General features: G+C 37.1%; 1 protein-coding gene across 7 annotated transcripts in view; it reads left to right on the top strand.

Moving 5' to 3' along the window:
* The window catches only part of CNTN4 (contactin 4), an 892,715-nt gene that overhangs the window by 14,359 nt on the left and 863,847 nt on the right, over positions 1-14,509 (top strand). The window contains exon 2 of one of the 7 annotated variants that reach the window (XM_087431362.1): positions 7,716-7,766. The exons of the other annotated variants lie outside the window; for them this stretch is intronic. The gene's annotated coding sequence lies outside the window, so the exon portion shown is untranslated. The remainder of the gene's footprint in view (positions 1-7,715; positions 7,767-14,509) is intronic. 7 annotated transcript variants of the gene reach the window in all.

The following is a 14,509-nucleotide window of genomic DNA, read 5'->3' on the forward strand; positions in this document are numbered from 1 at the left end:
CGCAACTCAAATATCACTCTGTTAAGTCTCGTTCAATACTATTGGGGCATAAAGAATAGCTCCCTTCTCTGTATGTACCCTATTGTATTTTTTTTCCGTATCATTGATATAACACCTGTCCTGAGAGTGATCAACTCTCCTGGTTTTCCTAAGACTGAGGGATTCCCAGGATGCTGGGCATTCGGTGTTAAAACTAGGAAAATCCTGGGCAAATTGGGACTATTTCGTTGCCCTGCCTATTACTTTGTAATAGTTATTTCACATGTGGCTCGGTACCATGTGAGTTCCTTGAGACAGTGGATAAGAGCTGGAAATTTGGAGTCAGACAGATTTCTCACCAGTCCTAAATCCATTTTGTACTAGCTGTGTGAGTGTGTGACATAACACGTTACCTACCTTTTCTAGGTTTCAGTTTCATCAGCTGTGTAATGGGATACTATGCATTTCGTAGGGTTGTTCAGATAATTAAAAGACATAATAAATTAAATCACTTAGTTCGTTGATGGGCACATCTATAAAATTGGGTAGCACCTAAAGACAGAAGTTTTGTGAAGATTATGTAGAGTACTGCATGCAAAGTACTTAGTACAGTGCCTAAATCCTAGTAAGTTTCCAATAAACAGTTTTTTTTATTGACTTGTGATTCATATTTGACTATCTCTTGCCTAAAACGTGGTAGGCACCAAAAATACAGTGAAACTCATAAAATACATGTTCATGGAGCATTAGTGATGTTACTGGGAGTTTGTGATAAGGGGAGCAAATATGTCAGTGAGAGTGATTAGAAAATATTTGAGATAGATTTTTCGCGTTTGAAACTTGAAAAAGCAGGGGTTGGCTGCAAGATTAGTACTTTTTTAGACAAGGTTTTATTTTTCTGGCTTATTTAAAGCCAGAGTCAACAATTTTTATGATTTGGAAAGAAAATATTTTCCACATATGAGCAGGGTCAATTTCAGCTCTCAACCCTTCAAGTACATATTTTTCACTGTTAATTAAATAAAAGTGGCACGTTTCCGGGAAGGGAGTTTGGTTCCTGTGAAAATGAGGGTTAGGATAGCAGAAGCACTGCTGATTCCATAATGACCTTGAGGTTTAAAAAAATGCATGCTAAAGTCGCCTTTGTTCTTACCACAGTAAAATATCCTCTCTACTTTTGGGCTAAAGTTTTGTGGATGAAAATATTTTGTACCTTGCACAATTTTACTAGTATAAACCTTGATAATTCATGGTGCCTATGCCTTTTAGGTTCTTCATGGAAATTTCCAATGAGGACAGGTGGTGTAAGTGTGCTTATGATGAGGTGGGTCCAATTTGGAGAAGAAAATAAAACAAAAAATCATATGACTCAAGTTCCCAAATATGTTTTATAAGGCTTGATTCTAGGCACATTGCCATCATTTTGAGTTGTACAAATTTGTATTGTCATCTATATTATGATTGCTTTTCAACTCTCAAATATAAATATGAACATTTTGTCTTTAGTGACTCATTTGATTAGCTATTAGCTAGCTATTGATTCTAGAATCCTTGTGGATTAGCAAATTAATTGGGAGTCCAAGCTCTACTTTTACTGTATTTAATTAGGTGAAATGACATCCTCAAGGAGATAATGTTTACTTACGTCACATTTCAAATTCCTAGTAAAAATGATGGTACAAACATGGTCATCTAGAATTCTTGGAACTGAGTAATTATAAGTAGAGGTTTGTCTTTAATCTAACAATAGTTTTTTTTAAAAATGGAAATCCATGTAAAATATATTACTTTCCCCTTTAAACAAGTGGCTAAGTATGATTTACTTCTTGATGACACAAGGCCACCATGATGAACATAGGATAGTAGTTTAGAGTAGAGCATGGGCCTTCGATTCAGACAAACCTGGATTTGTTCTGCCATTTACCAGCTGTGTGATCTGGAACATGTTCTTAACCCTTCTCAGGGCAGTTTTTAAAATCTGTAAAGAGAGATTGATTGTGCCTACCTATGGAGATGCTGTGGACATTAAACGATAAGAGTTTAAGACTAGTACAATGTGCGTGGCACGTTCTAAAGCACAAAGCAAATTAGCCCTGTACTATAATCTTCGCAGTTTATACAGAACGTAGCATGTATAGATGGTTTATGTATTTGTTGAAACAATTAATGTTATACTGGACTGTGTAACAGGATCCCATCAAGTGCAGCTGAGATGTTGGTAGCTACGCTGAGTGACCACTGTCTGTGTTCTGCTAACTTGCGGGTGGTCGTATATGATTCCTTGCTTTGGTGAACTAGCCATTTCTATTAGTTTCTTACTGTTTGTGGACTAAAAAAATAAAATATTCAAGCTGATCAAACTATATGTAATAGTTTGAATGGATTCTGAATGAGGCTTTGAAGGGGGCTTCCCCCCTTTATGTGAGAGAAGAGTAGTATGGATGTTTCACATCCGTTTTCACCCTTCTCAGCTTCACTTTCCTCTGCTTCCTGCCTGAGATCCTGAGAGGTAATGTGTTATCGTAGTACGGTAGAAATAGAAAATAACCTGCTTTGATAGTGTCGTGTGTAGTGGTGATATTCTTTGCAGCAGAGTTACGTTTGTGAAGACTCCTGTGTTACAGTTGTGGAATGTTGGCTATCTTACTTCTAGTTCAATCAACTTCATTCAAAATTCTGCACACTGAGTATGTGGTCTTTGCTGTATAAAGAAGTTCCTTTTTGTTTTCTTTAGCACATTTCAAGGTCTCATTTACCAGTTATTAGATTCTAACTTAAAATTCCTAGTATTTTCCCTCCATTTTCTTTTTTGAACTTAATGGTCAGAATTTGAGACACTGCAACAATTGTCGATATTGTTGAGGTGGTGGTGAGGTATGGATATGCACTGTGTAACCTGGGGTTGTTGTGAATTTATAGTTCCATTAACTCTACTCAATTCTTTTATTAATAGCAATTTACCAGTATATTGTAGTTTATTTTATGTGTTGTAACTGAAATGAGTACTTTTTTAGAACATTACTGTTATTCAAAGCAGCAGAGTCTTCTGTTCTTCTGAATTAATGAGCTTTTACAAATTTTAGTAATTTTCTTATAATGTAGCTCCTTAAGTCAGTATATTAAGGTTAACTCTTAAGATAGTATACTCTCCAAAATAGTTAATTCCATGTTTTAGGTTGGGAGTCAGTCTCCACAGATAGAAAACACTATTTTATATGATGTAAAAGAAAGGCTGTAGGCACACTTGGTGATTCAGAATGATTTGATGATTCAAATTCTGGCTCTACCACTTGTGTATTCATAAGATTTGACCAAATTATTTAACGTCTCTCAGCTTCATTTTTCTCATCCGTATAATGGGAATATTATTGTAGAGCTGTGAAGACTAAAATGAGATGATTATATATACACGTAGCCTGGTGCCAGACATGTAATCAGACCATCCGTAAAAATGCTGAGTTTATCATTATAATCTTATTCTTTTGGTGCATTTATTCAATGTGATACCTATGTTGTTGATGAAGTATGTGCAAGTTATAATTTGAAATGTCATTCTTTTAAAATACTGAATAAAGTGATTTATGTTTGCACTTGTGTCTTTATCCATGGGTAGACAATATGATCCGCTTTAGCTGTGTGGAAACAGAGGAAGGCAACATTTCCATAGTGCGTTGTTTTATGGTCAACTGTTACAGAGAGGCACTGTATCAGAACTGAGATGCGATTAGCACTATTTGAGGTTTCATTTTGCAGAAATGGTTTTGGCTATGGTCAAGAGTCTAATTTATTAAAAAGAATGAATTACTGAATAAGTTCTCATCTGTATTCTTTCTACTTCAACTATAGCACATTTTGCCATGCTGCAAAAGGAAATGCTGACATGTGACAGAGTAGAAATATAAAATGTTTCGAGTTGCTTTCAGTCAAATGTGATGGAAATTTTTTAAAAGATTTACACAATTTTTTTTTTATTTGTGATACTGACAGTACTGGGAAATGAATTTCTGCTTGCTCTGGAGAATAGCATTCTCTTTATGGATGCTTTGAATTTCACAACTTAGCAAACATAATAGTAATGACTGGTATATTATTAATATGCATGCAATGAAAGAGTTTTACATAGTTGAAGAGAAATAAGTTAATGTTATTTTACTTCCGATGTGTTTGTATAACCTTTAAAGAATGAAGCATTGTTACTGTTTGTCTTTTTCTATTTCCTCCTTGTGTGTGGATTTACTGTGTAGTTTGTGGAATTCAAATAATATTTATATCACATCCTGTTTTGTTTATAGTTCATTATTTAACCTCATTACTTAGATGTCTTAATTACTTTTATATGTTTCTTTCTATATTTCTAACACATACAATAAGAACTTATTTACTGTTTTCCATTGTGATTTACATTTTTTCCTCTGCTATCTAGTAAGCAAACTCACATCAGAATCTTAATGCGTTAACAGACCTCCATCCATTTCCTTATATCTTATAGAATCTAAGTTGTGAATTGTTATGGAAATTAGCCTGACTGCAGGCTTCTAATCATTAATGCCCTGGTATTCTCTGCCATTAGATTATTCCCAAGATGCACAATGTACTACAGTTTCTAAGTTATTCTTCTCAGCACCAGACCAAGTATTTGTGAAAGTCCCAAAGTATGCACTTTCAATGAAAAGGATGGTAGAAATCTTGCCATTTCTGCCTTCTTAGGCTTTTAGATGTTAGAAAGAACTACAGAAACATAATTACACTGATGGATTTTACCACGCCCAATTACCAGGATTACCTGGGTTGAGTAACTGAAGGGAGTAAAGGGCTATTTCTCTTGTATCTGAAAATAATATAATGAATTGTCCATCAATAGGGATTATTTGAGTTTGCTATTGATCCTAGATGTTATGTACCCTAGTTTTCATTGACTAAGAATATCCATTCTAGTGGGGCCTAGGTATACAGTCTAAGTATACAGTCTATAGTTCAGAACAGAATGTTCATGTAGGGAATTTGCCCAAGACATTGGTGTCATTGTAGTCCATAGATTGGCATTTCCTGGGAGCTTGTGAGAAATGCTGAACTTTTGCCCCCAACCTAGACCTACTGTATCAGAATCTTTATTTTCTCAGGTGATTTGTATTCACATTAAAGATTCATAGGCATTGATTTACATCATATTCTTAACTAACTGAACTAACTGGTTTGCTGATACTTGGCCTAAATATCAAGCATATTTTTAACATGCTTAATTATATATTAATTATGCTATAATTAATATATTATAATTATTTATTATATCCCAATACTATAGGATTAAAGATAGGTACAGTAGACTTTGGCCAAAACTTTCTCTCTCTCTCTCTCTCTCTCTATATATATATATATATATATTAGAGAGATGGCCATATTTTGTATATATATGCAAAAATTTTCAGAAATTCAGGTAGAACATGGCCAACATGAACGGAATAGACAATGCTTTAGAAATCATTGGAGGGAAGATTTTTCATTTCTTGGGAACATGTTCTCGTCATGTTCTTCTTGAAGTCTTTAGTGGTGGAGTATCTCAAGCCATTCTTATTTATGTTGAAGGTCAGGAATCTCGAGTAGAGTATCTACCATCTTACCCATCAGTGTAATTGATCAGCCTTTGGTGAGTTCCTACATAGCAGATTTTAAGGATAGACTTATGGTATATATATATGAAAAGACATGTTAAATGTGCTTTTAAGGAGCTCTTTGCTTGGTATCCTACAAATTACAACGTGGTAGCAGTTGCATAGAGATTATAAGGGAGAATTGAATTAAAATAAAGTGGAAACATGGACAGGATTTGCAAGATGGGTTTGGAAAGGATGCTTAAGAAAGAGGATATAGGGCCCGCCCCGTGGCTTAGCGGTTAAGTGCGCGCGCTCCACTACTGGTGGCCTGGGTTCGGATCCCGGGCGCACATCGACGCACCGCTTCTCCAGCCATGCCAAGGCCGTGTCCCACATATAGCAACTAGAAGGATGTGCAGCTATGACATACAACTATCTACTGGGGCTTTGGGGGAAAAAAAAAGGAGGAGGATTGGCAATAGATGTTAGCTCAGAGCCGGCCTTCCTCAGCAAAAAGAGGAGGATGAGCACGGATGTTAGCTCAGGGCTGATCTTCCTCACAAAAAAAAAAAAAAAGAAAGAGGATATAGTGTGTAAGTGGCATGTGGGCATGAGAGAAGATGGTGTGTTCAGAGAATGGCAAATAGCTGAATGTGAGTGGATATTAGGGACATGGGAGGGTGGCAGCAGGGTCTTTGCATTATACAGTTTCATAGACTAGAATGTGAATGATGCCCCAAGAATTGTGCAGAGAACAAGCAAAGACGGTGTGATTGGTGCGTCATAGAATTGCACAAAGTAGCATCTCTAGCATATGAGGCAAGTTGGGGAATAAGAGGAAATTGGACCATATCCTTTAGGCCGTGGAAAGCCATTACAAGATTTTAAAGGGCTGGGGTGACATCAGATTGTCAAATTTGAAAGCTCCATCTGAATCCAATGTGGAAATCTTAATTATTAGTTGAGAGTGGTATGTGGAGTGCCATCCATAACCTGTCTAAGCTTTCAGATATATGCCTGACCTATGATTAGTTCTTATTTCCTGTTCTGGTTCATGTTAATTATGTAAGATAACAGTAAATTGGGTGCAAGAGTGCATTTGCATTTATTTATGTAAAATATTTATACTTGTTTAATGTATTTCATATTTAAATCCAATATGCATAGGGATTAATAAGTAATTTGGGGCTTAAATTAGAAAACTAAGAAAATGAGCAAACAACAAAGGTTCTGATGCATATAATGAATAAAAAAGCATCTCATATGGTAATTAAGTGCTTTTATGTTGTAGTATGAGAAGAATTGTCTCATGGCTGTAGGTTTCCACATGGACAATTTGGCTGTAGGTTTCCACATGGACAATTTCAACGGAGTACAAGATACTCTTTTTTATTATTATTATTTTAAAACATTTTATTTGAAATGTCAGAGGTTTACATGGCGAGGTATCTACTGCCCATCTGCTATCACCATGTTTTCTGGCTGTAGTCCATATGTCTCTCCTGTGACTGAGGTGCATTCCTTTGCTAATAACATTGCTGTCTTAGACATTATTAAAGGGAAACTAATGCTGTTTGACAACATTTCAAGTAGTAGCCATTGATACTGTAGAGGACATTTTTTCTTTTAATTCACAGGAGCAAGTTTGCTTTTCCAACAGCAACTTGGAAGTAGAAGAGGGGGACATGTTTATGAGACTGAATATAAACTCTCTGGGGTAATTGCTACAAAATATGTTCCTCAGAAAAATCTGGACACTTTAGAAGAAAATAAAGATTCAAAGCCCCACTCTAGAGGTACTGAATCAAAGTCTCTGGAGATGAGGTTTAGGAAACTATATTTTGAACACTCCCCATGTGATTCTGATGTTCAGCCAGGTTTGGGAACTAGAGCATGTTCTGCACAACACTAATTCTTCGAGATATAAATAGAATTCCCTTTAAAAAATTCTTAGCAGAAATGAGCTTAGGAAATTCTGGATCTTAAACAGGTTTTCTTACATTAGGATTTCTCAAAATCTTTATGTGCGTTGTGAAATGCATGTTTCTGAGATTTATTTGACTAATGTCTTAGTCCGTTTGGGCTGCTATAACAGAGTACCGTAGACTGAGCGGCTTGTAAACAACGGAAATTTATCTCTTACAGTTCCGAAGGCTGGGAAGTCCAAGATCGAAGTGCCGGCAGATTCAGTGTCTGGTGAGAGCCCATTTCCTGGTTCATAGATGGCGGTCTTCTCACTGTAACCTCTTCACATGGAGGAAGGGGTGTGGGAGCTCTCTGGGGTCATTTTTATAAAGATGCTAATCCCATTTGTGAGGGCTCCACCTTCATGACCTAATCACTTCCCAGAGGCCCATTTCCATTTACCATCACATTGCGATCAGGTTTCCACATATGAACTTTGGTGGGGACACAAACATTCATTCTATAGCAACTAAGAAACAATCCCCACTCCCCCCAGCGCAAGGACTGTCTACTAAACATCTAATACCTGTGGCTCTCAGCCCTGGCTGATCATTAGAATCATTTGATTTAGTTGGTCTGGGTGAAGGTGGGTTCTGGGTAATGGAGTTTTTTTAAAGCTTCTCAGATGATTTTTTTTTTTTTTTTTTGTGAGGAAGATCAGCCCTGAGCTGACATCCATGCTAATCCTCCTCTTTTTGCTGAGGAAGACCGGCCCTGAGCTAACATCTATTGCCAATCCTCCTCCTTTTTTCTCCCTAAAGCCCCAGTAGATAGTTGTATGTCATAGCTGCACATCCTTCTAGTTGCTGTATGTGGGACGCGGCCTCAGCATGGCCGGAGAAGTGCTGCTTTGGTGTGCTGCGCCTGGGATCGAACCCCGGGCCACCAGTAGCGGAGCGTGTGCCACTTAACCGCTAAGCCACGGGGCCGGCCCATTCCCAGATGATTTTATTAAGCACAGTTTAAGACCATGGATATAGTAGAATATTCTTTGAAATCTATTTTGGGAAATTTAGTCCTAGTGTGTATTCTGTATTACCCAGTTTTTCATTGTTTCAAATCTATCAGGTGGTTTTACTCAATTTATATGTCTCATGCTGTATTTTTCAGTGTAGGCTTTCAAATATCTTTTTTTTTTCCTTCTGATTATAATGGAAACTTCTTTTCAGGAAGAACTACCCCCAGTCATTGGAGACACTCTGTGAGAAAAAAAAAATATGGGTTGTCAAAGTAAATTTTAATCATAATGAGTAGTATTGACTGAATACTTACAATGTGATAGGCAAGTTGATAAATACTTTTGTTATCTCATTTAAACCTATAATTGTTCTCTGTAAGCTAGGTACTATGATGACCTCTAGGTCCTAGATGAGAAAACTGAGAACGAAAGAGATTAACTTAACTCAGGTCACGCAGCTAGTAAATGGCAATACTCATGTCAGACCCCCAGTATGTCTGCCTGTGAGCTAAAGCTTTAACCAGTTTGGAATCATGGCTAAGGTAGAGATTTTTTTTTATGTTTGACGATCAATGTATGGTTAAAAGACCTCAGCATGTACACATTGCTTTCAGAACTATATGTTGTTACAAGGATGGTGAATATTTATAAATTGTAGGGGTTTGGGAAGGTGTTCCAAATGTTAAGAACTATTTCAAAATAGGAATATTTTCAAGCAAACTTTGATATGTCAATGTAAATATAATTTTTGTAGTTACAGTAGATTTGTATTTTGTGTATGTCAATTATGTAAGTTATGTTCATTATTCTAAATGTATTTGAATACTCAAAATTCACTGTATAATTATATATTTCATACAAATAGGCTTCCAAATTGCTAAGCTTCTAGAAAATATTGAGTTTGATGGATTTTTGTTACTCTGGCCACAAATTTAAATAAGGGGAAAAGAATGATTTTGACTACTGGCAATAAAACTCCGTGAAGGGGATTTATGTATGGGTCCAAATGCATGCTTATTAGTCACTCAGAACATGATGTTTCATTTTAAAGTACATGCCTTTGCATCTTGTTATGACATTTATGAAAAGTTTCCAGTTGCATGTCTTCCATTTCGACAGAGAAGATAAATTGAGTAATACGTAAATGACAAGACAAGCATGCCTCATTTTATTGTACTTCGCTTTATTGTGCTTCACAGATATTGCGTTTTTTACAAGACCCTCCACCAGCAAAAAGATTACAACTCACTGAAGGCTCAGATAATTGTTAGGATTTTTTAGCAATAAAATATTTTTAATGAAAGTATGTACATTCTTTTTTTAGACATAATGCTATTCCACACTTAATAGACTACGGTATAGTGTAAACATAACTTTTTTTTTTTATTTATTTTTTCCCCCAAAGCCCCAGTAGACAGTTGTATGTTATAGCTGCACATCCTTCCAATTGCTGTATGTGGGACCCGGCCTCAGCATGGCCAGAAAAGCGGTGCGCCTGTGCGTGCCCGGGATCCGAACCCCGGGCCGCCAGTATCAGAGCGCGCGCGCACTCAACCGCCAAGCCACGGGGCCGGCCCTAAACATAACTTTTATATGCACTGGGAAAGCAAAAAATTTGTGTAACTCACTTTCTGGTGACACTCGCTTTATTGCAGTGGTCTGGAACCAAACTCACAATATCTCTGAGGTGTGCCTGTACAGGGTCTTTTTAAGCAAGTATAATGGTTAATATTATGTGTCAATTTGGCTAGGCCACAGTCCAGATATTTGGTTGAACTCATCTGGATGATGCCATGAAGGTATTTTTTAGATGAGATTAACATGTAAATCAGGAGACTGAATAAAGCAGATCCATAATGCAGGTGGGCCACGTCCAATCAGTTGAAGGGCTTAAGAAAAAGATGGACATCCCCTAAGGAAGAAGGGATTCTACCAGCAAAGTGCCTTCAGAACTCAAGCTGCAACAACAGCTCTACCCTGGGTCTCCTGCTGATAGGTCTTCGGCCTAGTCTGCACATTTTATACTAGCCAGCTTCCACAATTGCATGAGCCAATTCCTTAAAATAAATTTCTCTCTCTCAATATCTCTCTTTCTCTCTCATGTATGTATGTATGTATGTATGTATATGTATGTATATATATAGTGTGTATGTGTACACACACACACATTCTATTGAACTGTTTCTCAGGAGAACTCTGACTACTACACCAAGAATCCTTATTCTTCCTGTTTAAAGGAGGATCTTTTGTTTTTCAAAGAATTTTACTTGGATATCCTTGTCCACACACTTGCCATCATACTTTTGCAGAATGGTGAGTAGTGGATGGCACCAAATTCTACCATCTCCAACACTGGTGATGTTTCCCTATGAATCGGGCAATTTCATAAATGCCCTGTAGAGTAAATGGGAGCACAGAAAGTTCAAAATGAAATTTGTTGCTCCATGCAAATTTGTGGTATTACAAATTTTCAGGTGTGGCTTTGATCTTCTAGTGAAAGTGGGATAATTCAGAAAAATGTGAATGGAATATCCTTCTAGAATTCACTTCATTCTTCTGTTTAACCTTCAGATAATGAGTACTGCTAAGTACTAGGGCCAAGTTAGGTCCTGCGGGTTGAAAAGAAAAAAGTCAGACATGGACCCTGCCTTCATCAAGCTTAGAGTCTGGTAGAGGAGACTGAAAAAGAGTTAAATTACTTAAAATAGGGGCCAGCCCGGTGATGTAGTGGTTAAGTTCACGTGCTCCGCTTTGGCGGCCCGGGGTTCACAGGTTGGGATCCCAGGTGCGGACCTATTCACTGCTTATCAAGCCATGCTGTGGGAGGCATCCCACATATAAAGTAGAGGAAGATAGGCACGAATGTTAGCCCAGGGCTAATCTTCCTCAGCAAAAAGAGGAGGATTGGCAACAGATGTTAGCTCAGGGCTAATCTTCCTCACCAAAAAAAAAAAAAAAACCACCTTAAAATAAAAGTAATTATAAACTGAAATAGGTGCTCTGAAGGAGAGAAGGAGGGTGCTAAGATGGAGAATAACGTAGGATCTACATTAAATAGCGTAGTGATGAAAGGTTTCTTGGTGAATGTGATTTTTGAGACCCAAAACTTAAGAAGAAGCTAGCCATACAAATCACCAGGAGAGAAAGTTCCAGGCAAAGAAAATAGCATGTAAAGGGACAGTAGGCAAGGAAGAGCTTGATTCATAATTTGACTTCAGTTTTTATATATAAATGATGAAGTTGTCATTGGTCAAGAAAGCCCTAGCCAAAACTGAGTGAAGGAGGATGTTGGGAGTGAAGGCTGTAAACAGAATGATATAGGAAAATGGTAACACTGGGAAAATGAAGTTAATTTAGCTGGATTCAAGTTTGAGAGTATATTAAAGGGGAAATATTAATTTCACTGTTTACTAGTTTTTAAATATGTTTAACTTCCATATTATTTAAATCATACATGAGGCATTTAGGTAATAGTTAAATAATTTTTTTAGTATGTGTATGACCATCATGAATGTGGATTACTATCTAAGGCTAACTCGTGGATACTTGTCTAGAGATCTTAAATCTTAGAGTGTCATATTGTTGGTTTGGAAGGTTCTCCATACTTGAAGAGGCTATCTCGATATTTCAAGTTACTTGAAACTCTAGGCTTACTGACTTCGTGAATTTTAATAATATAACTATTTATTCTCTTCTCTTGTCCTCTTCCATCCCCCTCACTCCTTCCTGTCCTTTCTCTCTCTTTCTTTCTTTTTTCAAGTCCTTACCAATGGCTAAGAAGTCAGTGCAGCACTGGCTATGGTGAATGTATTATTTCAGCTGTAAGAAGGTATATGCCTGGGGATCTGTGTCCTCCAGTCCTGTAGAATTGTAAAATACTTACTACAGAACTTGTGCTGTATAAGAAGCCTCTCACTGAAGAATTTAAGCAAATGTCAAACTTGTAATTTGGCAGTTTCCATTTCGTAGCTTGAAGAATTCAGGCGTGCAGCCTCTGTCTACATTTTTGAAATGAAGAGTTAAGGTAATTATCCGTATTATTACAAAGAAAAAAATTCTGGTACTGATACTGGGTCTGGGACCTTGATTGATTTGGACTGGCTATTAATGTTGTTTAATTTCCCTAGATAATGTCTGAACTTTCCATTGCAGTTTGCCTTTATAACCCTTTGTATTTTTTAATTATTTTTCTATAAAGGTTATGTGTCTGTGAATGTGCATTTTAATAGTTTAAAAGAGTATCCGGTCAAAACTAAGCTTCCTTTTCATCATCTTCTGCTAGCTTTTTCTCCTAGAGGTGGTTACTATTATTTGTTTATCCTTCCAGAGATATTTATTGTATATGAGCACATATATGTTAAGATACTTTTTCAATTAAAAAAGAAATCTGAACATCTACTATGAAAACAATAGCATGCAATTTCCTTTCTTCACTTAAAGATGAATCTTAGGTATCAGTCCACACATAGCTATCTCTTGCTTGCTTATGACTACTTAGAATATTTATTCCCTTGCACTAAGACCATAATACTAGAGCCCTGCTCATCATCACTTATATTCTTTACAGGGCTTTGCTACTATAAACATTATATTTGTAAACATATGTGAGTGTATCTGTAAAATAAATTCCTGAAAAAGGAATTGGAATTTCTTAGTCAAAAAGTAGTGCAGTTTGGGCTGGCCCGGTGGCTTGGTGGGTGGGTGCACGCGCTCCGCTACTGGCGGCCCGGGTTCGGATCCCAGGCGCGCACCGACGCACTGCTTCTCTGGCCATGCTGAGGCTGCATCCCACATACAGCAACTAGAGGGATGTGCAGCTATGACATACAACTATCTATTGGGGCTTAGTTTCAGAAACCTAGTGTTTCTGAACTGACATCTCACAAGATTTATTGAGATGCTGTAGCTTTCTAGCACTACACTGATGGTAATTAGTTGCTGACATGTGATGATTTATTGTTGGAGGTTTCCTTAGAAATTTACTTTGTGTTTTGGGGTTAAGAAGTGAGTGTTAGAATTTCAGATTTACAGCTCTTGTCCTGCACCACTTAACACATCAAAACTACGTTTGGGATCTCCAGACAGCTTGACATCATAGCACAGGTCATCCCTACTCTCTATCTCTAAGTAAAACTGAAATGTGTAGCAATTAAGAGCACTGAAGAAGGTACATGGCCAAATTAGTTCTTCTTGATTAGGCCCTGGTGAATTTTTAAATATATCAACAGATTAAAAGAATTTAAAATATGAGCTAGTCAATGCCCAGAATCCAGAAAAACTTCTAACAATTCCGCAAAGACAAAGAAGCCAGAAGACAAAACCCTAGACTATCAAAGCATAAAGAGCAAGTAAGAGAAATCTCCCTGGCAAGGCTTGCACATAGAATGAAGATTAGGGAAAAAAATCGCTTATAGTAGATTGGCAACATATTACTTCTAAAAGAGTGCCAGAAGAAGTCAGGTAAAATTTCCAACCCACTGACAGATTTTGGAGAGGTGAAGCAGTAGGGGAGGGGGAAGGGATTATCCAAAAAGTGTTAGTAGGGTAGTAGTGAGAGAGAAGATGTCTGAATCAGCTCTCACTTGTTTTCTCACCATCGTTAACCAGGTCACTAACCACTAAGGTCAACTTGGTATGTTGTTAAAATGGGGCAGTTTTAGGTAATGATGGCTTTCTTGGTAAAAAGAGGGTTCTTTTCTCTTTGAAGTCATGCATTTCTCAAAGCCGTTGTCTGCATAGATTTCTATTAAGACTTCTGGGTTCCTCAGTTTTTTTGTTTTGTTTGTGTGTGTGGGGATATGTTTTAATTTTAAAAATCTCATTATACTTAAGATTTCCCTCTTGATGGGTATGTTTGACATTGATTGTGACTCTGTGTTGTATCAGAAGCCCTTTCTGCAGTGTATCGTATTACAAGTGTCCCTTGACTGTGGAGTCCTGAATAGAGCCATTTGAATGTCTGAGTATTAGGCAATTGACTCTCTTTATGGAGTATCCACCTATGAACATGTTTTTT

This window comes from Ceratotherium simum, chromosome 5 (assembly GCF_057802395.1).
Source record: "Ceratotherium simum simum isolate JZ-2026a chromosome 5, ASM5780239v1, whole genome shotgun sequence".
Taxonomy (NCBI): domain Eukaryota; kingdom Metazoa; phylum Chordata; class Mammalia; order Perissodactyla; family Rhinocerotidae; genus Ceratotherium; species Ceratotherium simum.